We start from the raw sequence: 23,302 nt of genomic DNA on the forward strand, positions 1-23,302 counted from the left end.
AAACAACTGGTCAGCGAGGTTCTATTCTTAGCAGGAAAATCTTGTTGTTAAACCAAATTAAGTTTTAGAAGCTGTGGGATAACTGTAGAATTAGAACAAGAGAAAAGAGGAGGCCTAAAGGGATTGGTCAACAAAGTTGACAGACATTTCTTGAAAATGAGAATCTATCTTTGGAACAGTTTAAAGAAAAAAAACATACAAATTGTTCTAAAACACATAAGATGCAAATTAGAGCTACATCAAGACACCATTTCTCAACTATCAGATTAAATATGTATATATCCAAAAAGTTCTGACTATACACTGTTTACAAGTGGGAAAACAGACACCCTCCTACATTACTGGAAAAAATATAAGATGGCATAAAACCTACAGAAAAGAATATGGCAAACTGCCTCAAAATTACATGAACATTTATGCTCCTACCTAAAACTGCCATTCGTGAAACAGCTAAGCTACATCTATGTAATGGACTACTCCACAGCTATTAAAAAGAATGAGGACTAACTCTATACACTACTATAAGGTGATCTCCAAAATGTTCAGTATATATATACACATAGGTTTGCTTATTTTTAAAAATAGCAACCTAGTTAAACTTGGTTACCTATAAGGGGAAGAAGAAACTAAGTACATACTTCACTTTGAAGTAATATCAATGTTTTCTATAAAATGATAAGATTAAATCAATATCTTAAAATCCTAAAAATTAAAAATGAAACAAATGGACCTGATTCTGTACCAAGTTGGTAGAAAAATCATACAAGTGGATTTACTTTGAGTACTTCAAAATACTGTGAATGTAAACCCCCAGTGGGTCATGGGCCAAAGAAAAAGCAGTTTTCAGTAATCATATTGGTGGTACTGGTTTAAATATATAAAAATATATTTATAAAGATACAAGTTATATTATGTACAATGATTTCATATTTATTTTATATATTTACATATTTATATCTTACATATTCTGTACTTTATACCTTTAAATAATATATTGTTTTATACATTTATATGTTAAGTATATATAACATTATACATAATATAAATATACAAAAGAAACAAGTTTATGTAAATACCATTAGAAAAAGAGATTTTTCAGCATGAGAAAGGATAGAAATATTGAAATCAAAGAATTTAAGTTTGAAAAATTAAAATCCAACATTTTTATCAGATATATCACAGACATACCAGACGTCCAGAAACAACGAATACCCTTAGCACTAGACTGTGGCTCTACATACTGCTTTCACTAAAAGGAACTGGACTTTCTGGAGACACAGCTGATTTGGGGACTGAGGAAGAACATGTGCAAGATGAGCTCAGGAACATCTTGTTATGTCAAAAAGCAAGGAAGCTATCAGAGACTACTAGAGTTGTGTCAAAAACATTCAGAAGTCAATTTAAAAAGGCTCCTTTGGCCAAGACAATCTGAGTATCCTAAGAATAAGAAAAAAAACTACAATGCAATAACATATCAAATATTTAAATCCCCAAGCTCACAGAGACACTTTTTAAAAAGTCTTTGTTGGTCTACTTTTCCCAGCATTCTAGGAAACAACTGAGCACTTTGAAAATTGGAAAATAAACTTATCTACGAAACAGAAATAGAGTTACAGATGTAGAAAATTGGTAAATAAAGGGAAGAATCAAGAATTTGGTATGCCTTTCCTGTGCAAACTGTGCCACAGAGTAACCAAATATCTGATGAGGGAAGTTTCTCTTTATAGAAATATTACAGATAATAAATAATGAGATGATCTAGGCAATGATCATCAATGGTCACCTAATATCACAAACAGAGACAAGCAAATATTATATGCCTCTTCATAGAATTACTTAGTACCACCTACAAAATATTCTGCCATCCTACCCCCACCCCAAAATAACGCAAAAAAAACCCCACCTGAATTACATTAATCTTTTAAATTAAAAAATTCAAGGGAAAGAGAGGCATTTTACTACAGGGATGCAATTAACAAAATACAGAACGAGGAAACCCTGCAAGACAAATAAAAAGGAAAATATAATAAAGAGGTAAAGCATAAGCTGTACGTAGCAACCAAATGTAATGTATGGATTTTGTTGTCAATCTGTAAAAGCTCAAACTAAAAGGATATATGGTGATATTAAGAAATTACTGCCATCACCCCACACCCATTATTAGAGTGTTCACTACCCCAAAATGAAACAAACCAACCCTCCAACCCTCACAACAGCCAAAAACTCTCACAGAAAATAACAGGTACTGGCAAGGATGTAGAGAAATCAGAACCCTGAGCATTAGTGTTGGGAATGTAAAATGGTGCAGCCACTTTGGAAAAGCATATGGAGCTTCCTCAAAAAATTAAAACTAGAATTATCATATGACCCAGCAATCTCACGTCTAGATATTTATACAAAAGAATTGAAAGCAGGATCTTAAAGAGATATCTGCACTTTCATGTTCACTGCAGCATTCGTCACCATAGCCAAAGTTGGAGGTAACCCAAATGTTCTTTGACAGATGAATAAAGAAAATGATATATACATACAAAAGTTCCACCTTTTAAAAAGTAGAAAATCCTGTCATAAGCTACAACATAGACAAACCTAGAGAACGTTAAATTAAATAAGCCAGTCACAAAAGACAAATACTGTATAATTCCACTTATATAAGATACTTAAAGACGTCAAACTCATGAAAACAAAATGTAAAATGATTGTTGACAGCCGCTGGGGAGAGGAAGAAATAGGAGATTTTGTTCAAAGACGACAGTCAGTTTTGCAAGATAAAAAATTTTTAGAGATCTGTTGTACAACGTGAATATAGTTAACACTACACTTAAGTGTACTAGCTGTACACTTAAAAATGGTTAAGATGGTAAATTTTACATTATGTGTTTTTTACTATAATTTTTTAAAGTATACTTAAATGCCTTTTCAAATAAAAAAATGACTGTCAATTTTTAAAGTGGGATAATGGTACTGTAGTTTATACTTTTAAAAAGCCCACATCTTCCATCAATACCTACTGAAATATTTATTAATGTAATCACGTGACATATGTATTGGCTCCAAAATAAATGGGGGTGGGGGTGGGGAAGAACGAGGCATAACAACATGGGAGCAAAGCGGTTACAGGACACAAAGCTGGTGATGCTGCAGCTGGGTGAGAGTGCATCATGCCATTCTCTCTAGTGTACATCTAAAATTTCTCACACTAACTAATAATATACACCTACTTAGTCACTGGGTTCTACTAATGCAATAAGATAATTACAGAAAGTAGCATGAAGCATTTATACTGAAAAGTAGCTGTAAATCATGGTGACTTAAGGTGCAAAGAGAGTTAAAATAGCTTGCACTTAGGCAAATGAAGAGTGAGGCAAAAAAAGAATATTCATGGTTCTTATATGAAAAACAAAGTTGAAGTGGGTGTGGGGGTGGCACAGGCGACTTTTCACAAAGCATTCCTTTATGGCATTTCCAGAGAAAACCACGTGAGATAGCACACAGCACAGATTTAACCCCGAACACTACTACATTGCTCAGGCTCATGGGAAAACCACCATTATGAACCCAATATCTGTAAACTTACTAGCACATCTTACAAATGTGTAGAAATGGCTTTGATGTCCACAGCTAGACTATAAGCGAATCTGTGTAATCCTGACCTTCTTCATCTTTCACCCTAACACATATACAGGATTAACACTAACATAAACATTTGTGATGGCAAATGTGTTTGAGATAATCTGAAATCTGATTTAAAATACAGTCTACAAGCTGCTCCCCAAACAAAACGACACGCCGGCTATGTGAGTGGCACATTACAAAGTCACCTGAGGACAGGCACTTAGAAGAGAGAGCCAGTGGCATGGCACTTGGCTCTCAGACACCCAACAGGCCTGTGCAACTCACTTCTCAGGGGAAATGTGCCACAAATAGCTAAGACTCCAACAACCAAGAAAAATGCACAGGTTTCAAATGTGAACTTCAAAAAAGCCAGATACTCAAAATGCCTAAGATGAGCTGCTTACGTGAGAAAGTGTAGTGCTCCAGAAGAAACAGCAGATTTAATGATGGTTAATGAGTCACCCAGGTACCATAAAGAACCCAGCAAGTATTTTCATATATTAATGAAGAACGGTGTCATCCTTCGTGCTAGGTAAAGCCAGAACAAAAATCCTTATTTTCCCCAACATTCCCCATTAACTACTGGAGGAAAGGAGGAAGGGAGAAGAAAGGGAGGTTGGAGAGGGGGAGAGGTCGTCTTCTTTTCAGCAGTAAGAATTCAGAAGATAGTTTAGGCAGAGGAAATCTTATTGACATACTGACAAGTTCATCTTAAAAATGAAACATTACCTAGGAATATTTTCACAGATAACTTTCACATCTCACTCACTCATCCTCGTTCTGGTTAATTTTTACTACTTTTTATTTCAGACTGATGCATCTGTAGTTTCCCACCAAATTCTATAAACCTTAATCAGTTTCTATAGCTCCCTGATTTAATATTTAAAATAAAAATTTAAGTAAAAATAATTAAAAGTTTTGACAATGCACTATAGAAAACAGTTGTTAAGCAATTAATTCTTTAAAAAAACAAAAGAAATTAAAATTCATTCTCCTGCTATTTATTGATGCCCCAAATACAGGGCCATACCATCTATATAAGGAATTATTTTTTGTAAGGTAAAAAACCATTCTGAATTCTAATGAACAGTGATGAGATCACTTAGCCTACAGCTAGAATAAACATCAGAAATTTAGTCCAATTTTATCACCAAATTTTACAAGCGTACTTGCCAAAAGTCATCCAAGACATACGCAGCAGAAAGCAACTCCCAATTCCCACAGAGTCCAGTGGTCTTGCTGCTGTATAACATGGTGGACATTTTCATTCCACAGAGAAAGGATTCTAAATGACCTTGTTAAATAAATAAGAATGGTTCTCCTGAAAATTATCCACTAACTAAAGACAGGTAGAATTTTAGCCATTTAACTGCCCATTAACTATACATATTAGGAGAAATCCAATATGATTATTTTAGTAAAAGATGATGGACAGAAACACAAGAGCCATTACTGTCACTCTAACTTAAGTTTAATGAGAAAATTCTATTCACAAAATATAGTCCACATGTTAAAATATAAGATCTTAACTGTATAGTAACACTTCATTCTGATAACCATAGCCAAGATCATAGAAATCTTCAAATTAGAGGTTTTGCCTTTTTAAAAAAAAACCAAATAATCAAACATTATTTGAGGTACCTTAAAACTTACGTATTTTCAAAAACATTTCTTCAGTTTGAGAACACATGTATTTTGTCAAATTGTGAAAAACTTCCAAAATTCTTAACAGATTCTTAAAAATAAGAGAATAATAAAAACAAATTAAAACAAGCTCTGACAAAAAGAGTAGGAGGAATTCTTACCATTGGCAGTGCATTGATGTGGGGATGTACAACTGAATGTCTGGTACTGCCAATCACAAATTGCTGTTGCTGATGCTAAGAAAAAGGAAAGTAAAATATTCAGTGTGTCTTAAAACAAATCCAGTTTAAAAGATTTCCCATACCAACTTTTACATGTATGAAATACTATTTACGTCTTTAAGGTCCCAACCAGTGAGTATCTTTCTCCTCCTAAACAACTGCTGTCATAAACAGCAGCAACTTTTGAGCGTGTAGTACGTGGCAGGCACTGAATCTTTACAACATTCCTAAAAGGTTGACACAATGAACAGAATGAGACTCAAGAGATGAATTTGCATAAAGGAGGCACTCACTCCCATTCAACTCAACTCATGCAAATACTACTGCAATAGGGCCCAGTATAGCAGGTTCATAATCTATCATCAGGAGCTGTAAAGAATGGTATAAATGTATATGCTATATACTGTTTAATACAATACAGAGAAATACCTAATTGGTTTTGAAACAATTTCAATCAAAACTTATTAAACCTTATCTCTTCAGAATTTATATTCTAAGGAGTTTACCCAGTCTTCTCAATTGCTGAGTCACAGCACATTATTTTCCAAGAACCTTTTTTGCAAATATACAAGTGGTTTTTCACAACGCTGTCAGAGTGGCGACTCTCAGGTGGAACACTGACCAGGGCAGCTCCCGCCGTGTGCAAGAGCAGAGTGCACTTTTCTGCAGGAGTACAGGCTGATGCCAAACAAAGAAATGCAAGAGCTCTTCTTCGTACACCAAAAAGGTGAATTAAGTCAGTAACACTAAAAAGATAACTAAGCAAATACACTGAATAAATACAGAAAGAATTTAATCCCTTGAAATTTGCTCCTCTCTGATTTTATCTTTAATTGACTGGAACCCTCATTTGTGCTCATTACCAACTCCAAGGCCACACTAAATAACTTCAGTGCTTCTATGTAACTTTCAGATAGTTGAGCTGTAGAAATTAAAGTAACAGGAATTAAAATAATTCCAATTTTAATTCTTAGGAATTAAAATAATATTTATTAAACACACCACACACTTTTAACTGGAATTATAGACAGCTATAAACATACGATATTCCACCAGCCTTTTGGGGTTCAAGACAGGTAAGTGAGCCCCAAGGCTTTCTGGCACAAAACATTTGTGAGCTAGTTAGTAGATATTTTCCAGCACCTATTGGGGAAATGTCCTATAGACATCATGATTGAGTTCAAATAAAAACTAGATTACTGCCAGGCTCTGTCTAACTCAGGGTCATTTGTTATGAACATCCATTATTTTACTATAAACTCTTCATGAATTTTTGAGCTCTAAGCTATGTAGTTTGGCATACATTCAAATTATTTATAAATAATTAACATATGCTACTGAATTTCATACATTTTAAAACACACAAAACCGAAGTAAAAAATAAAGATAAATTATTTACATATTTACAGTGATACAATCTTGTTTATAACATTCTAGGTCCTTAACTTTTAAATGTCTTCTTAATCATGATGGTTTTATATCATTATTAACTACTATCACAAGACACAATTTAGTCTTAGAGTAAGGTTCATCAGTACTAATAGTGAACGTATGCCTGTCTGTCAAATACCTTTCTTGAGAATCTCCATTTTTTTCAGCCATCTTCTAAAATAATTAGATCATGGCAGATGAAAAGCTTATTCTAATAGTTTAAGTATCAGCTCTACCATTTTCTTGTTTTCTGTTCTTATTCATGTTTCTTATATTCAGTTTCTTTGCAGGAATCTTTACATTATTAGTCTGTTTTGTGGGGTTTGGGTAAAACTGGATAATATAATCCACAAATCTGTATCATCAAACACAAGCTAACATACATTAATAAGCTCATATGCATGGCAATTCCCAGAAATGGAATGAATGAATGGGAATGCCACTGTTGCCCTGCGGAACCCCCAACTCTTTTGAATACCGTTATGTACCACATGTTATACATGACTCTCTGACATCACAGCCAAATGAAGGTGCAAATTAACCGCAATATTAAATACTAATTATATTTAATTTTTAAAATCTCAAATGAACGTATATGGAGTAACTGCGCACTGTATCTCAATGGATATTTGTTTTCACTACTATTGTTGTGTGTACACACACAACACACACAAACTTACACACATGTACCTTAGGGAAATACTAAATCAGATCATTCCAGTTTCTAGTCTTTCTTTTACCTCCTCTCCCTGGTTCTCTCCTCTTACTTTTTTGTGGTGAGTTCTTCTCTCATCACTCTCACAGAGGTCTCTAATCTCAGTTTTCTCTAAACTTAGTTTCTCTTCCCTTCTTTTCCTCATTCATTCATTCACTCATTCAGCTTTTCCTATTAGACTACAGCTCCTTATGGGAAAAGGCCACAAAGGTGATTTAATAAATATTGAAGGGGTTAAATATCTGATTCTAGGATCTGAAGGGTGAATAAATCTGTGGAAAATGGGGTATCAACAGGTCTGCCCATTTGCACATACAATAAAATCTGAAAAACTGAGAATTTCTCCCCCCCGCCACACCATGTGGCTTGCAGATCTTAGTTCCCCAACCAAGGATCGAAGCCATGCCCCCCCTGCAGTGGAAACGTGGAGTCCTAACCACTGGACCGCCAGGGAATTCCCAGGAAACTTTAAAAAACGTATGCAGGGCTGTATTTCGGTTCCTGTATTAATGTTTTCCTAGTCGACCCATTTACCTATGCCCTGGCCATTGTGCAGTGCATTTCTAAAGCATACACCACAATTCTTCAGCTTTATAAAATGAGTATATGAATTTTAAAAGATAAAATTATATATTCTACAAAGGAATTATAAAAATCTAAAGTGATTTAAGATAATCCAATAGAATATATATTAAAGCTATTTGTACTAAAGTGAATCAAATTGTCCAAAAACCAAAACCATGTGTATCCTTAACAAATGCCTTTATAATCTCACTTGCTCAACTTCCTGTACGCCCACTGCAGCGTATCACCCTCTCTGTTCTCTGCACTCTTAGGCTGCCATGACACTGCTCATTCCTCTGCCAGAAATGTACTTCTACTGTGGCTCCACCCACAAACCCAGTCCACCTCCTCTTTCAAGGTTCAGCCCCAATCAGCTTCCTCCCTGGATTACTTACCCACTGAGAGAGAAACACCAGTCTCTCTTACCACAGCTCTGCAATGCCTTATTCTCTCACCATGCCTTCCCTATCAGACCTCCCAGGCCAGGGGCTAATCTGCTCATCTTGCTGTCTCACCACAGAAGAATAGTGCCCTGAGCATACACAGTTCTTGAGATGCATTTGTTGATAAAATGATATAGTATCTAAATGTGTGGGAATAGGTACATACATACTCGAGAATAAAACACAGTAGATACTGAATTACAACACAAATAAATCACAATGATAAGGAGGAACTCAACAGTGAATCTTGTTTTGTTTTTTTAAAATACTTAGGAGAGCGTGGCTATACCAATAATTTTAGTATCACTTCCAGAAAGTGGCCAATAAAGGTTGATCTTTTGCCATTAAAAAAAAAAACTCTATGATAAGTCACATTATAAAATGTGTACAGCGACCAACTACTTGGTGTACTACATAAACTAAACCCATGTGCTTTACTTCTTGTGATGAAATAGATGTTTGTAGGCTTTGGTTCTGTCTCCAAACAAAAAGCTTTGCTTTTAGAATCTGTATTTCAGAACATTTTACCTAAAATAAATGAAGTATTAATCTTTCAGTAAAGAAACTGACACTGCTATCTCAGCAGACATCATCTTAAATCTACCACCTATACATAATTAGGATTTTTTAAGATGCAAAAATCCTATAAAACAGCATAACAGTATATTTTGACTGATCTTCAAACATCCTACCCTGCAGTCTCCAAAGGCAAATTTATTTGATTTATAGATCTCTTTTAAAAGCTAATGGATTGGACTGGAAGAATCAATATTGTGAAAATGACTATACTACCCAAAGCAATCTACAGATTCAATGCAATCCCTATCAAATTACCAATGGCGTTTTTTACAGAATTAGAACAAAAAAATCTTAAAATTTGTATGGAGACACAAAAGACCCCGAATAGCCAAAGCAATCCTGAGGGAAAAAAAGCAGAGCTGGAGGAATCAGACGCCCTGACTTCAGACTACACTACAAAGCTACAGTAATCAAGACAATATGGTACTGACACAAAAACAGAAATGTAGATCAAAGGAAAAGACAGAAAGCCCAGACACAGAAAGCCCAGAGATAACCCCATGCACCTATGATCAACTAATCTATGACAAAAGAGACAAGGATATACAATGGAGAAAAGACAGTCTCTTCAATAAGTGGTGCTGGGAAAACTGGACAGCTACATGGACAAGAATGAAATTAGAACACTCCCTAACACCATACACAAAAATAAACTCAAAATGGATTAAAGACCTAAACATAAGACTGGACACAATAAAACTCTTAGAGGAAAACACAGGAAGAACACTCTTTGATGTAAATCGCAGCAAGATCTTTCTTGACCCACCTCCTAGAGTAATGGAAATAAAAACAAAAATAAACAAATGGGACCTAATGAAACTTCAAAGCTTTTGCACAGCAAAGGAAACTATAAACAAGACGAAAAGACAACCCTCAGAATGGGAGAAAATGTTTGCAAACGAATCAGTGGACAAAGGATTAATCTCTAAAATATATAAACAGCTCATGCAGCTCAATATTAAAAAAACAAACAACCCAATCAAAAAATGGGCAGAAGACCTAAACAGACATTTATCCAAAGAAGACATACAGATGGCCAAGAGGCACATGAAAAGATGCTCAACATCATTAATTATTAGACGAACGCAAATCAAAACTACAGTGAGGTATCACCTCACACCACTTAGAATGGGCATCATCAGAAAATCTACAAACAACAAATGCTGGAGAGGGTGTGGAGAAAAGGGAACCCTCTTGCACTCTTGGTCGGAATGTAAATTGATCCAGCCACTATGGAGAACGGTATGGAGTTTCATTAAAAAATTAAAAATAGAATCACCCTATGGCCCATCAATCCCACTACTGGGCATATACCCAGAGAAAACCATAATTCAAAAAGACACATGCAGCCCAATGTTCACTGCAGCACTATTTACAATAGCCAGGTCATGGAAGCAACCTAAATGTCCATCGACAGACGAATGGATAAAGAAGATGTGGTACATATATACAATGGAATATTACTCAGCCGTAAAAAGGAACGAAATTGGGTCACCTGTAGAGACGTGGATGGACCTAGAGACTGTCATACAGAGTGAATTAAGTCAGAAAGAGAAAAACAAATATTGTATATTAACACATATATGTGGAATCTAGAAAAATGGTACAGACAAACCAGTTTGCAAGGCAGAAATAGACACACAGATGTAGAGAACAAACGTATGGACACCAAGGGGAAAAGCGGGTGGGGGGGGTGTTGGTGGGATGAATTGGGAGATTGGGATTGATGGGTATACATTAATATGTATAAAATAGATACCTAATAAGAACCTGCTGTATAAAAAAATAAAATAAAATTCAAGAGAAAAAAAAAAGCTAATGGATTATGAGCCCATTCCCTAGAAAAAAGTACAAACAAAAAAAATTTGCTTATAATTTATAGTAGTGACATAATCTAATCTAGAACCTATTGGTCAGTATCAAAGTCAAGAATGTGTACCTGGTATCCCTAAGGAACAGAAGTTACAAATGAATTTTTTAAATTTGGAAAATTGGGGGAAATCATCTCAAGAATTAAGAGAAAAACATAACAATGCTATCATAATTAACCTGCTTAGAAAGGTGTTTGTTAAGTGAACTTATGGGCAAAAGAAAAGTCACAGATAAAGTTCAAATTAAATTGCTTAGCACAAGATTCAAAGCACAATAAATAAATGGTGATTACCTCCAACTGGAACTTTTTTAAAAAGAATATGTTTGTAAATCAAAGTTTCAACTGAATCTTCTCAATTCCACTGATCCATTTCACAAAGAATGACTTTGCTAGTTGCCTTCTACAACATGGCAATCTCAAGTAACATACTACACATTCATCAAAGCTCTAAAGCATTATATCCTGCACTCTCCTCACCCTATTCTCATTTCCCACGGAATCATATACACAGATAATATTCTGGGCAGCCAAAAGATGAGGTGAGTGAAAAGGGGGAAGGAGTTGGGACAGAGGGTTATCTTAAGAAAACTGACCCTGAGATCAGGCTCAGAGGCAGAACAGTCAAGTCAAACACAGCTCTGCCATCACTGACTCTGATTTTCACTTCGCTTTGTTATTTAAGTGATTTCGAGAAAACGAATTAAAAAGTTGTATATTATGATCCCGAATTTTCTAAAACTAAAAAATACACAGGATCACAAACACACACAAAGAAAAAAATTTTTTTTTCTTTTTTTTTTTTTTTTTTTTTGCGGTATGTGGGCCTCTCACTGTTGTGGCCTCTCCCGTTGCGGAGCACAGGCTCCGGATGCGCAGGCCCAGCGGCCATGGCTCACGGGCCCAGCCGCTCCGCGGCATATGGGATCCTCCCAGACCGGGGCACGAACCCGTATCCCCTGCATCGGCAGGCGGACTCTCAACCACTGCGCCACCAGGGAGGCCCCAAAGAAAAATTTAAACATGCACTGGTGTCTAGTCATCCAATTATTACTTCAGTTGAGTTAGTTTCACTGGTAGTATCACATGTGGTTGAATTTTATATTAAATTTATACCAAAAAAACACTATTGTGCAGAAAAAGACAAAAAACTATCAAGGACCCCAAAATTTGCCTGTCAGGAAGTAAGCAATACAATTAAAAACAATAAAAACAATAAACTCTCTCATACAAAGCCACAGAGATTTTTAAATTAAAGGTTGGTTTGGGCAGTTTCAAGTGTTATTAAAAGTAAAATTTATTTTTAGGCACTAACAACCACCCATCAAAGGCTTCCAGTTCACTAACTTTCAATGGTAGAGAACTTGAATATGAGAAAAGGCTCAGACTCAAATTTAAGTTGTGATGCTAGAAAGGTGATATAAAAATGTATGAAATGGAATATTACTCAGCCATAAAAAGGAATGAAATTGGATCATTTGTAGAGATGTGGATGGACCTAGAGTCTGTCATACAGAGTGAAGTCAGAAAGAGAAAAACAAATATCGTATATTAACACATACATGTGGAATCTAGAAAAATGGTACAGATGAACCTATTAGCAGGGCAAAAATAGAGACGCAGATGTAGAGAACAGACATGTTGACACAGTGGGGGAAGGGGAAGGTGGGACAAACTGGGAGATTAGGATTGACATATATACACTACCATGTGTAAAACAGATAGCTAGTGGGAACGTGCTGTATAGCACAGGGAGCTCAGCTCGGTGCTCTGTGATGACCTAGATGGGTGAGGATGGTGGGGTCGGGGGGAGGTTCAAGAGGGAGGGGGTATACGTATACATATAGCTGATTTACTTTGTTGTACAGCAGAAACTAACACAACATTGTAAAGCAACTATACTCCAATTTAAAAAAATTTTTTAGATGTATGAATAAATATATTATTGTCATTTACTTTTTTAAAAGGCGAGAACATCAACATTGTGTAACTGTGACTAATTTCTTTTTTCCTTCCCCCCCAAAAAACTGTTACTAAATTAATGGTGCAACTTATAATTTCAGATGCCTTAGAAATATGACAGATCTGACATTGTTTTCTTCTTAAGGCAAAGCTGATAGGAGCTAAATCTTTTTTTTTTTTTTTAAGTAGTTTGGGAGGAAGAAACAATTAAAAGGTAAAAGGAGGCAATAGAAATAGCATAAGGATTTAAGAAATAATGGGACTGAAAAAAAAAAACTAAACTTTCCGTATTCCAAATTTGCCTAAGACCACACAGGTAGGTACCTTGGCACTTAACAAGTTAGAAGAAAAAATTGACATAATTCCAAATCTTATTAGATTACTTACTCTTCCCAAGGGTTGAATAATTGATTCAAGATACCAAAAAATTTGAATAGTTAATTAGGCTAAGACAACACAAAAATTCTGCTGAACAATCCATTCCCAGAAGAAACGAGAACAGCTTTGTCAGGGATGTTGGGTCTTTGATTATCTGTCCTACAGAAATACCTTTCCAGATTCTAACCTGTGACATAGTGGGTCCTTCACTTGGATTTAGTTGGTCTAAGGTAGAATCTGCACATTCGTTGAATTTAAAAGCTCCCATAGATGATTCCAATGGGGTAGAGAACCACTGGACTACGTGGCAGGAAAGGGCAGGATGGGGAGTTTTACTAGTCAGAGTCTAATTATTAATCTATGGGGCTGGGGGTGGGAGGGAGAAAGCACAGAGGGATCACTTCTTTCAATAACATTAGCATTGCAAAGTGAGTCCTCTCATTCTCAGAACTAGAGTGGGAAACATACAACACTGAGTATAAGTTTTATTAATTTGATTTTAAGATTAACAAAAGAAACAAAAGATAAATGATAAACTCAATCCTTCTCCCCAAAAATGAATTAGGAAAGGAAGGGCAATAATAATGAGGACATCTCAAACAGAAAGAGAGCCAGACAGACCACAAAACAGGAATTATCTTTTAACAAGGCACAAAAGGAACATTGCTGATACCTACATTTAGATAAAGACACAAGAAAGACCAAATGAGACTCAGCTTTGTGTCACAAAATGCTAAGTAGTAGATAGAGGTTATAGAAAGATTTTTTTTCTGCTCGCTCTAATGAAAAACTGTTCTACAAATCAATGGAAATTTTTAAACAAAACCTGGATTATTACTCAGCAAGGAAGTTATTACAGTGGGATATGATACGGGGTTGTATGTGTGCCCTGTCCAATTCCTTCCAACTCATTCAAGTATGCTATCAGAGCCACCAATAACCTCTGCAGCACCTTTGTGCAAATTAGACACCAGCAGGACAAATAAGAAAAAAAGAGAAGGCATATTACAGTACAGAGAGTTAAGAGCCTGAACTGTGGAATCACACAGCTCTGAAATTACAGCTAGATGATCTAAGACAAGGTACTTAACCTCTCAGTGCCTCAGTTTCCTCATCTGTAAAATAAACTGTTATGAGAGTTGAAAAACTTAATATTTATAAAATGCTAAACAGTGCCTCGCACAGAAGTCAAATCATTTAAAAATAATACATATAAGTAAAGAGGCCTTTCCTCTGAGAAGACACAGTCCCAATACCAGGGAAATGGCTTGGCTGACAGAGTGTGGCCTGAATGTCAGCACCCACTTGTCCCCTTGGCTGCGAACTTCTGTGCAGGACACCAACTGCCCATTCATATTCCACTATACTGTGTGCTATATGACTGTAGAGTCCAGCTTTGTCTTCTGTGAGCTGATATAAGAGCATTACTATATGCACACACAAAAAAGAGTAATGATGGATAAAAGTCTTAAATTACAACAGATTTGCGGTGTGCATGAACATGACAGTTATCTTAACCAGTGTGACCACACGGAGTGACAATGAACACACACTGAAGCAGAGCCTCTTCAAAACTAAGTCTTCAACTTTCAGTTTGTAATACAAAGGAATATGCTTCTTAACTCTTTTTAAAAATTAAGAACATGCCAGCAGATAGTTACTGAAATGAAACTGTCATTCTGAAGTACTCTAGACACAAAAAGAAAAAATATATTTACATTAAATTAGATGTTAGCGTCAGAATTTTAAAATGTTACATTTCTATCTCTTCTCAGATTCAGAAGAGGCACTCTTCTGTGTCTTAAGAGTATTTCCTTACATATAGCTTAAGGTATAATCTAGACAGTACCAACAAATGTTTTGCCTTCAGTAAGTTAAAACAAATTGCTCATTTAACTACCATGTTTCTATCAGAATGGCTGTCAGAAATACACTCCTTTAAGAAATCAGGGCTGTCTTTTAACATAATTCATTCCGAGTATATTATAAAATAAATTACATATTCATAATCCTAAAATATGCCTTATTCTCATCTGATGTTGGTTTGCCAAACTGCTTTCAATTTCACCAAATTTAAAATGAAACATTTAAACCAGCAAATACACTGTGTTGTCTGCCTGATCCACTCAGGACACACAAACACAGGAATAGGGACACACATATACACTTTTCACACTCACTCTCTCCAGGGGGTCATGAAAAGAAGACCACCTTTCTTAGGTAATTCAATTTATTTACTTCAATGCAAAACACTACTCCTCTCCCTGCCCACCACCCAAATTACAATAAAGCACTAATGGAGACTATATGAATACTACAAAGGTGCCACCTCACTTTCCAGTCACTGTCATGCAATGGTATAGAGGTTGACACTATGGCCAGAAAGTAAATATTTTTGGTTTTGCGGACCACACAGTCTCTCACAACCACTCAACTCTGCTATTACAGCGCAAAGCAGTCACGGGCAATACAGAAATGAATGAGTATTTCTGTTTACACAAAACTTTACTCAAAACACACATACAAAAAAAAGGGCTACAGGCAACACTTTTTGCCCCTCAAGTAATGCCCAAGACCATCCAAAATTCTACTGATCGAGGACAGAGCATAACACTTTTAGGTTAAACAAAATTAAAAAAAAAATTTTTTTAATCAAATAAAGTAAACAGACCAAGCAAAAATAAATTACTCAAGCATTCTCCACTAAAACTATGTAACCATTCTATGGGAAGGTAATTTTCCAATGCATTCAAACATATTATCTTATATGGCACTATACATAATAATGAAGTTCAATCAGAAAGGAAGAGTATTAAAACTCTAGTATTTCTCTGCCATCTTCAGACTTAAAAGGCAGTGGAGGCAGAATGGAAAGAACAAAAGATTTCTACTCTTGCTGCTTAAAAACACAAGTCCTTCACGTCACACCCTTACAACCATGAGCAAGTCCTCAGTGTCCTCGTCTGCAGAATGAGGCTATTCTACAAGACTACACTCTGCTAAGACTGTGTGAGCACTAGAGAGCTTCACAGCAAGTATGAACATATAGTTTGGGTTTTTGTAAGAAAAAAAAAAAAACAACTATGAATTAAAAACAAGAGAGCACCAATCCTATTAAATCTCTAAAGATGTTTTCACACAGAAATAATACTAATAAATATCAGCTACTTATAACTGCTTGTAGAGTGTAAGAGTATAAAAGGGTTAAGAATAGTACTGAAAGATTAAAAATTTAGGTTCTAAATAAAAAAACTTTATGACTTTTATGACTTACCATGAGATAAAAATAGCAATGGGAAGTATTTTTAAAAAAACAACAACAAAGAAAGAGAACAATGAAGGCATAGAGATATCAAAGTGGTCCTGGAAATGAACTCTCTTTGCCAGAGCAAATGGAAGCAAGAAAAAATGTTGGCCATAAGTTTTGCCAATACTAGCTAATGTTCACCAAGTAGTGAGTAAGAAGAATTATTTTGCATATTTTTAATTAAGAGAAAATGATCTTGTATTTTACTTTTTTGACATGGTTAGTGATAAGTGGACACCAAAAATCACTTCTATAATGTGAAATAAACAGTTACTGCAAAAGATGTTTTCACATTTTCTAACACTCCTAAATCATAATATAATTCACAGATAAATCTGGGAAAGAAACAAGTAAATTGTGTATTTGTAATTATTTTTTTAGAAACAAGTTCATACAATTATCTATAGACAGAATTATATTTAAAACAAAATGTCAATTTTCTTATCTACTCCCACTTCTCTAATATCAAAGCAACTAAAAGTTCCATCAACAACAAAGGATCCGCATGCTATAAATGAACTCTCTCCATTAGAGATGCATCAGTTACTCAAGGAAAGGCAAACTGAGAAGAAAGCCAGATTCTCCTTCAGGAGACCAGGATGCAATGTAATTTAAAACCCATGTTTATCTCTAAACCAAGTTAAACAGTAGGTTTTGGGGTTTTTTGTTGTTTTTTTTTTTTAAGCTGACTCTAAGATGTATCCTGCAATAGACAACAGAACTGTGGAGAGAATGGAAAAGGGAGGGGGAGGGGAGAAAGATGGGGAAGAAAAGTTTTATTAACATCTCTACCAGATATTGTTGACATTAATATTAACATCTCTACTAGATATCCATAATATTAACAATGGAACAAAATTACTACAATACATCAGTAAATAAAGATCCTTGCCCTCACAAAGTTCAAATTCCAGCAGAATTTAAAATTGTTACGTAAAAGGTGATAAATGCTATGAAAAATGAAAAAGGGAATTCCCTGGTGGTCCAGAGGTTAGGACTCTACGCTCCCACTGCAGGGGGCACGGGTTCCATCCCTGGTTGGGGAACTAAGATCCCGCATGCCATGGCACAGCAAAAAAAATTTAAAAATATATAAAATAAATAAAAAACAAAAAGCAAACAACAAAAAAACACAAAACACATTTTTAAAAAAATGAAAAAGTCCAAATAGGGTGAAGAGAATTAGGAGTCTTCTGGGGGAAGGAGGAGCTGGTGCCCATACTGCAGTAGCAGTAGGATGGTCAGAAATGGTTTGTATTTCAATAGAGAGGTGGCGAGATCCTCAGGAAGCTATTGTACGTTCTATGTTTTGTATTCAGGCAATCAAGTATGAAGATGTGCCTTATCTTGATGCTGTCAGCTTAGTGCTGGAAACAGAACCTCCATATTCACAAAATAGGTCATTTATATTTCAATTACTCTAATTTTTTCTCTGAAATGTCTGTTCTTACCTACATCTACTATGTATTATGAAGCTATAATTCCTAGGATAGATATTAGGCATTATAAGTGACAGGTTTATTTAAATATTTAGCATTATAATATTATGGAGGCCATCATAAAAGTTATCAAATGCAAAAGAAAAGATACGCTAAATTAGAGAACCTTCGTTAACTGTTGCCCAGAGTCTGTTCAGTCAAATTATTTTTCATACAAGCATTCTTACAAAGTTAACATCAAAGAGCTTCAAACTTTTTCAAGGCACAGGATACTGAAAAACAGAAAAATGTCACTGAAACGGAATGCCTGGTCACTTAAGTCCTACTACAGTTTAGAAAAAAGACTCAATTTTTTAATATCCACCAAATGCTTATATTGTGCCTAGTACTTCATACACTTACCTACCCATCATCACCTTAAAATACTTAACTAGAGAAAAAGAACTAAACACAACTGTGGATGTAAACCAAGGTATCCTCAAATGCTTAAGGGTCTCTGGTCTTGTTCACCCTCCTCCCACTGTGTTCCATATTCTTTAGTAGAACAACAATAATTTCAACTGTAAAATCCTGGAAAAAATAAGAGTATCTCTATAGCTCGTACCCACTATCATACCGAAAATGTAATTCTAGATTCCAGTGACGGGGGTGGTAGTGCTGGTAAGATTTGTGGAGTGCAAACAAGATCTTACCTCTTCCTGGTAAGAAGGGAAATAAGCCAGAAATTGTTTAAAGAATATTTTGAGGAAAATCAAAGAGGATGAAAATCTGTTGTGATTGTTCACGGCCTCTTGATCTCAAGTCAAGGGTAAACAATCAGATGAAAAGAACTACCCTGATGATTCCGACTAGAGGAATTCACAAGACCTAAGCCGGCCACAGCTGTAACCTGTTCACTCAGAAGGCTGTAGGACAGGAAAGCCTATGAGGGTATCAGACAGCAGAACATGCAATCCAGGAGCTGCTGTCTTTGCACTCCTCCCTCCTACCACCGCCACGTGACTGCTCAGGTAAAAGGGTGCAAGAATTCATAGAGGGGTGTGGAAGCCACCCTGGCTTGGAAACCTTAAGCTCCACAGAGGAACCAATACCATCTTTTAAGAGTCTCATGGGTATAGCTTCCAGGGGACCCAACCCATCAAGGGATATGCTCAGTTAGAAGAATGTACCACGTCCTCCTACCAGGTATTCACTCCCACTCCAGATGCAACTCACAAGTCAGGGACCATTTTGCCATGCTCCACATTGGCTGGTAATATTGCTGACATTCCACCTTTACGTGTCACATGAAACACAGCTAAAAATTAAACCAAGGTCATTTGTCCACAGAAAGAGAAAGGTTCGGTGAACCCTTTCCTCACAACACACCTGGGTCCTTATCCCTACTCTGCCTCTAGGATGTCAGTGGTCTTGGACCTGTAACTTAAAGCTTCTATGGGACTAATTCAGCTCCTATATAAGCAATGACTGGGTTGAACTGTGAAATCCTTTGATGTCTTTTAAAAAGTAAGAACTAGGCTCACAAAAAAACAGGCTCTCTGATTTCTGAAAAATAAAGGCAACACAGACATAAAACCAAACTAAACAAACTAACCAAATTCCCAGGGAATAGGGAATTCCCTGGAGGACAAGTAGTTAGGACTCGGCGCTTTCACTACCACAGGCCAGGACAGGAAACTAAGATCCCATAAGCTTCATGGTGCAGCCAAAAAAATTAAAAGTATCTTATAAATAGCATAGAGCATTTGTTTTGATGATATGAAGGTTAAAGAAAGTAAAGCAGTCTAGTTTATAAAGAAATTGAGGCCCAGAGGTTCAATATTTCTTACCAGAAGTAACAAAATGAATACTTAACTCTGCACTGCTTATGCACTCAGTATCATTTAAATCTCATAACCAACTTGTACAGCAGGTATTACTATCTCTGTTTCAGAAACAAGCTAACTGGGGCTCAAAGAAGTTATTAGACCAAGATCGCGACACTAATAAACGGAAGAATAAGGGACATCAGATGAGGGGTTAATAAACTCTTAGCACTCTCCTCCTCTAGGTGTCCGGAGTCCATTTTCAAAACATTTGTTTCCAAAAAGAGTTTTCTTACTCCAACACGACAAATAATTTGTAATGAAAGTATCACTTTACTTAGGAGGAAGAGATCTATATCCAAATTCTTATTGCTGCAGGTAGGATGGAGTCAAGTACAGTATGGACCTCAGGTACCCCCACCATGGGACAGTGTAAGTCCACCCACCAATAAATACAACTTTTTTGCCACCCACACCTACCCAGCTTCCAAATACTTTTGACCTAGAGTATTTCATACAACTAACTAGTTCTTGAAATGCTATGTGTATTTAAAAGTTAAAAAACAGAGGTTGGGGAGGGCAGCCATCAAGGCAAGGGAAGAGGCTAGGGAAGCGTTTGCTTTCCTGAAAATAAACAACAGATGCAGCACTTCCTTCTGCTTTATTATTTAACAGAATGCCTCCTGAAGCAGTAGCCATTTTTCAACTGAGGCAATGAGCCTGATGAAATTCCTTCCACTAAGGACAATGGGATAAAAAAATAGCAACTTCTTGCCTCTCTATTTTTTAAAAATTTGTTTAAAATAGTACTTTCAGTTACTTGAAACCAACTGGACATCACTCTTTCCCTAGATGTCCCCAAAGCATTTCAAACTTACTATATATAAACTTAATTCATCTCCCACCCCAAACTTGTTACTCTTCTTATATTCTCTACCTCTGTGTATGGCTCCATCCTCCAGTCACTCAAGGTAGAAATATGGCTCCTCCTCCTCCTTCATCTCCTACAGCTTAACCAATCAGCAAACACCATTACTTTCTATCTCTAGGGTGTTACTTCACAAATATGCTTTCAGTTCCCCAAACCTCCCACACCCTCATGACTTTGGACATGCTGTATCCTCTAGCTAAATTTTCGATCACCTACATCCCACCTAAGCTCCGCCACCACTGTGGATACTTATTTTATATGCCTGTCTCCTTTCCATATAGGGTATGTTATCTTGAAAAATGCCTAGAACAAAGCATGGCAAATATGGTAAAATGTACCCCTCTCACAAAAGGGGGTTGGTGATTAAAATGAAGACCTTATCTGCATAGGTACCATAATCTATGACAATAACATCACTGTATTGTTTTTCACTCCCTCACAAAATCAATTTCAGGAAGAATGAAGTCAAATGTTATTCTAATGAAAACCGTATGTGAAATTCAGAATCCTGGAAGTATAATTTTTGTTCCAAGGCTAAAAAATAAGAACTATGACCACTTATTTAACAACCACACTTTGCTCTAAAATACTGTATTACTCAAACACATGATCATAACTATCACAACTTAGTAAAACCCTTTCAATGCAGTGCCACTCTGCTACAAATGCAGATGCAAATTTTAAAATATAATGGCTACTCTTAAAAGGAATTTCCTAGTTTTGTTCTTTTCAGGGTTCACGGTTTGATTTTGATCCCGTTGATCACTTTAGGCCAGATTAGAGGAACTGGGAGGGCAAAAGACAACTGCATAAAAAGAAAGAATTATCAACAGCTTAAAGTGAATGAATCGCTGACAAAGGTCTAAGGTTTGCTATTTTTCCCTTCATTGTTCTACAGACAAAAACTGGACAGAATAGGCAGGGACTCCTTTCATCATCAGTTTCTAACCCCAAGATCCTGGAAAGAGAGACAAGGAAGGTAGACAAATTTGCTCTACTGGCATTCTAACATTGGAGGAAATAAAATCTGAAAGAATATGGATGTTCTTTACGTGTTTACTATAATGAAGCTGTCTAGGCATTTTCAGAACTTCTAGGTTTATTCGTGGCCACTATGAAATTATATCCGTATCTCATACCTATCATTTTTATTTCTTGCTTTCCCCTCTCAGAGTGATTTGAATATTTTATGTCCTTGCTCTCTTCTAACCACACCAAATTCCCTACTCCTTCCCAGATGTATTATTTAATAACCCCATGCCAAGCCATTTCTTTACAATACACGATTATAAAAAACAAATGTCTAGTTCTTTACCATTACTCAATTACATTAGTGCATTCGTTCAATAAATATTCACACTGTCTTCTATTTCACAGCTTCACCCATTCTTCACCAAATTCTTGGATTTAAGACAAAAGAAACTACCCACAGAACTAGAATAGAACTGCAAAAACACTGTGACTCTACCACTTACTGAGTATGATACATTAGGCTGGTTATTCAACCTCTCTAAATCTGTCTTCTCACCTGTAAAACTACATAGGGGTGTCGTTATGAGAACTAAAAAAGAGAATGCGTATCAGGCATGTAATAGTACCTGAGATATAAAAAGCACTTAATTAATGACAGCACTGTTACTTGACTAGACTTTGTGTGTGATGAAACACACTGAGCTGTCCTTTAATAGAAGATATTTGCTGGAATAAACTATCAATCAATACACTCAACCTAATTATGCAGAAAACTTCGTGCTTTCATGAATGCTATGCACAGTTTATTTTATAAAAACAAAAATGGAACTCTTTTTTTTTTTTTAAACAGACTGCTATTGGCATTCTGAAAATGGGGTATCACTTCTGGATTAAATATTGGATATAAAATGAGAGAAAAAAAGAGGATTATCAAACAATGAAGCAGGGGTGGTCAAGATTTTGGCCCCTAAGAAACAATACCCATTTTTAATTAACATCATTATCAATTATCTACAGTGGGTATTGGATTAATCAAATGTCCACATTTTAAAGAAATATCCGTCTAACATTTTTATTCCTGCTCCCTGGCTTCCAAACAGTAGCTGAGAAGCAATGAGGCTACTACCTAAAACAGCAACACTTAATTCCAGGTAATTACAACTTTCAGTGATAGCAAATAATGGGTAAGTTTAATAAGGCTTCCATTAAGCCTTCTCCATAATTAAACAGTATTTTAAAATAGTACCTTTATTTTGTTTTTGAATGTCATATAGATTACTGAATATCTGTGAAGTCTAAACTTTCTTTCTAGATATAACATCAGTAATAATTTACAAACATGAATAGGAAATAACTTGTAGTTTCCCATTCCAGGAAGTTCCCTACAGGCAGTGTAAGCTCTCAGTTTTCCTGATGTCTGCTACCC

General features: G+C 35.9%; 1 protein-coding gene across 2 annotated transcripts in view; it reads right to left on the reverse strand.

Annotated features, from left to right (window-relative positions):
• TBL1XR1 (TBL1X/Y related 1) overlaps positions 1-23,302 on the reverse strand; it is a 175,759-nt gene that overhangs the window by 84,530 nt on the left and 67,927 nt on the right. For both annotated transcript variants that reach the window (XM_060099147.1, XM_060099148.1), the window contains exon 2: positions 5,421-5,495. The gene's annotated coding sequence lies outside the window, so the exon portion shown is untranslated. The remainder of the gene's footprint in view (positions 1-5,420; positions 5,496-23,302) is intronic.

The sequence above is a fragment of the Mesoplodon densirostris genome, chromosome 5 (assembly GCF_025265405.1).
Source record: "Mesoplodon densirostris isolate mMesDen1 chromosome 5, mMesDen1 primary haplotype, whole genome shotgun sequence".
Lineage (NCBI taxonomy): Eukaryota > Metazoa > Chordata > Mammalia > Artiodactyla > Ziphiidae > Mesoplodon > Mesoplodon densirostris.